Source organism: Desmodus rotundus, chromosome 9 (assembly GCF_022682495.2).
Source record: "Desmodus rotundus isolate HL8 chromosome 9, HLdesRot8A.1, whole genome shotgun sequence".
Taxonomy (NCBI): Eukaryota; Metazoa; Chordata; class Mammalia; order Chiroptera; family Phyllostomidae; genus Desmodus; species Desmodus rotundus.
Window position 1 is genome coordinate 49,372,704 of NC_071395.1, and position 3,995 is coordinate 49,376,698.

The window sequence follows — 3,995 nt, forward strand, 5'->3', positions numbered from 1 at the left end:
GGTCCATTCATTTGCCTGAGTGAGGAGAGACTGGGCCCTCCCTTCCCCCTCACCCTAGGGATGGAGCAGAGGGTGCTCTAGAAGAACAAGAAGCTGCAATTCTGGTTCACTGAGGGAAACTGTGGCACAGAAAAGCAAAATCATTTGGCTAAGGTCACCCAGGGGGATGAGGATTCAAACCCCAGTCTGACTCTGGAGTTCCCTTCACTGGGCTGAGTTCTGCATTTTTTCAGGGGAGGAAATGGAGGCTGAGAGAGTCAGGGATTTGCTGAAGTCACACAGCAAGTATGGGTCAGCAGGGACGCTCTGGAAAGACAGCCCCACTCTTGGCAGAAAATAGGTCACACTTCCCATGAGTTTGTCATCCTGGAGCAGGGCAGGGAAAGACGCTTAAGTAGCTTTGAGCCTTGGTTTCCCCCTGGGGAATAGGCTGTCCCAAGGCCCTAGCCTGGAGAGTCTTCAAGAGTGAGTGTGATGGGGTCCCCTGGCCAGCAGCCCCCTAGGGACAGGTCTGGGTCTGATTTATTCACTCGGTCCTGCCTGGGGCCAGCAGGTCTGGCTCAGAGTAGACGGACACTCCCTCGGTGCCAGCTGGACTTGTCAATCCTGGCAGGATGTGAGCCTGGGAGTCTGGGTAAGTGGGGGTAACAGTGGGAGTGGGAGGGTGGCTGAGCATGAAGGGAATGAGGTGAGCTCATGAGGGAACACCCTGGGCCACAACTAGGTGTGTTGAGTGGTAAGCTTAGTGGCTTTGCTGAGTGTGCCCTGGGAAGATCGTGTCTCCATGCTGGTGATGTGGTGCCAGATGATCGTGATTGGGTGCTGGCTATCTCTAGGTGTGCCCATGGCTGCAGACATGGCTGGGTGTGAACAACATGGGGCAAATGTGGGCTGTCTGTGGCAGCTGGGAAGGCTGAGGTACGGAGGGGTGTGTGAACAGCAGTAGGTGTTTAAATGCAAGGGGACTCTAGGTGGGGCCGGACTCACAGTTGTGAGTTTGTGCAGCTGGCGTGGCTTGTGTATGGCAATGCGAGGTTGTCTGCGGTCTGCTTGACTTATATGTCTTGCCAGGTGTGGTCGTACATGAGCCCCCTGTGCAGTCACTGTGTGTCTAGAATGTGGCCGTGTGCCACAATTGTTTGTGACATTGTATAAGACAGCTGTAAATTTCCCCTGACTGGTGTGGCTCAGTCCTGCAAGATGAGGGGTTGCCGGATCGATTCCTGGTCAGGGCACATACCTGTGTTGTGGGCCAGGCACCCAGTTGGGAGTGTGAGAGGCAATCCATTGAGGTTTCTCTCCCTCTTTTTCTCCCTCCCTTCCCCTCTCTCTAAAAATAAGTAAATAAAGTTTTTTAAAAAACAGATGTGAGTCTGGTTGCACATGCCGTGTCTGTGTGTCACCTCGGGTATGTTGGGAGGCACTTGGGGGACACTGTCTACCTCTGGGACCCAGCTCTTCTGGAGGATCCAGCCTGCTCTGGCCCACCAGCCCCCTGCCCCTGCTCCCTCCACCCACTCACAGCAGCCCCTGGCCTGGGGCCCCTGTGTGGGGTGGGGACAGAGAAGGCACTCAGGGCTTGGGGATGGTTCACCCAATCCCAGTGCATGTCTATAAATAAAATAGCTCTTTGAGCCCAGCAGATTCCCAGGCATGGTTGCCTCATTCAAGCCCCCGGCAACAGCCCACCCCTGGGCCCCAGGCCAGCCCCTCTAAGCTCAGCCCTGGCACTAGCCAGAAGGACCAGGGGGTGACGAGAAGAGGGAGTGGAGGGGTGGGGAGAGTTGGGGGTGGGAGTCGGCTTGGCTCCGAGGCCACAGGCCTGGGCACCCACTTGACCCATACTGTGCAACTGTAATCCATCCCCCCTCCCCCACCCAGGAGCCTCCGTTTCCAGGCTGGAAAATGGCGCAGCACAATAGCAGCCCCCATCTTGTGCATTTCCTTCCCATCTCATTCTCCTAGCCACCCTGTGTGGTGAGGACTCTTAATTATTTCCATTTCAGACAGGGAAGCTGAGGCACAGAAAAACGAAGTGGCTGGCCCAGAGTCACTCTGTTAGAAGAGGTGGAGAGGGGTTTGAATGATGGACTTGTGGAGGACAAGCTCCCGGCTTCTATGCACGTCACAGACCCCAGACCCCAGACCCCAGAACCAGCCGCAATGCTGTCACACCAGCCTGTCCTGCAGACACACTAGGGTGATCCTTGACCTCTGTCCCTCCTCTGTGATGAGGAGTCAGAGAGTAAACAAAGTTCCCCAGTGTGCTGCATTGGCCCCCGGGACCACTGCTCACCCACCTACAGACCAGCAGGCTGGATCCACACACACAAGAACCGACACATATGTGCGGCCTTGCTTCCCCGGGGTCTTCCCTCGTCCTCCACTCATTCCCACTCCCTCTTTGGTAATTTTGCTGAAAGTATATTGTCCCCTGTTCATCCCCCCACCAGACTGAGACCCACCCTCAGAGATACGCAAACACACACACCACACACACAGGCACAGGACCCTTGGTGGACTTAAAGTCCCTCTGCCCTGTGCAACCCATTGTCAGCCCTGAGAGACTGGGACTATGGGAAGGAAGAGGGGCAGGGGCTGACCATTTTAAGCTCTTGTCCCCCCTCATTTCCATTTTTCAATGTGGTAAAATACACAGAACATAAAAATTACCATTTTAAACTGTACAATCCAGTGGCATTAAGTATATTCACATTATTGTTCAACCATCACCTCCATCTAGTTCTAGAACATTTTCATCATCCCAAAAAGAGACCTGGTACCCATTAGCAGTCACTCCCCATTCCCTCTGCTCCCAGCTCCCTAGTAACCATCAATCTACTTTCTGTCCCTATGGATTTGTCTGTTCTGGACATTTCATATAAATGGGATCATAAAACACGTGACCTGTTGTATGTCACTTCTCTCACTCAGCACGAAGTTGTCAAGGTTCATCCACATTGCAGCGTGTGTCAAACCTTCATTCCTTTTTATAGCTGAGTGATACTCCATTGTGTGGATGTAGGCTTTTTAAGATTGGGATCTTTCTGCAAAGACACACACATGCCACCCGCTCAAAGCAAAAGTATTCCTGTGACAAGAAATACTTTCCTGTGAAAGTATTCCAAGGTCCACAGGAGGCTCTCCAAAAATGTTGGCTGGACAAAGGAATGTATAAATGGTACATTCTGGCTGGAGCTGGTGCCAACAGCTCTGGGGAGTGACACCCCTGGGCTCCCACCTTGCGGGCCTCTCTCTCTCTCTTTTAAAATAGATTGTACTTATTTATTTTTAGAGAGAGGGGAAGGGAGGGAGAAAGAGAGGGAGAGAAACAACGATATGAGTGAGACAAGAAACATTAATTAGTTGCCTCTCCAACCTGCACCCACCTGGGACAGAACTGGCAACCCAGGCATGTGCCTTGACCTGGAATTGAACCTCGACCTCTTGCCTTGTGGGAGGACACACAACTGAACCACACAGGTCAGGGCCTACCTTGGGAGTGTCTTATCAGCTATGAAACTGAGGGATCTTCCCATCCTCTGAGTCTCGGCTTCCTCTCTAAAAATAGAATGAAACAATAACTAGTCAAAACTGCTCCAAGTGTGAGCCCTGGAGAGTCAGCTGGGCCAGGTTCAGAGTCCCAACGCTGTCCTTCCCCTCCACGTGACCTTGGGAGTGACTTTGTCTCCCTGGGGCTCAGTTTCCCCATCTGTAAGATGGGGCAGGCCCACCAAGGAATGTCTGGGGACATTTAACGTGGCTCCGAGGGGGGAGTGAATGCGAGTAAGTAAGGCGCAATTTCCCCCTGGGTGGAGCAAGTGGTCGAAGGAGTGGGGAGGGTGTTTTAGGCAGAAGGGGCCCCTCCCTTTCGCTGCCAGAGGCCTCGGGGCTGGCATGGGCGCATGCGCAGAACAGCCCCGCAGCCCCTTTATAAGCGCTGAGGCGGCGCTGGGGCTAGCGGAGCGCAGGGCGCAGGGGCTGGACCTGGCGCT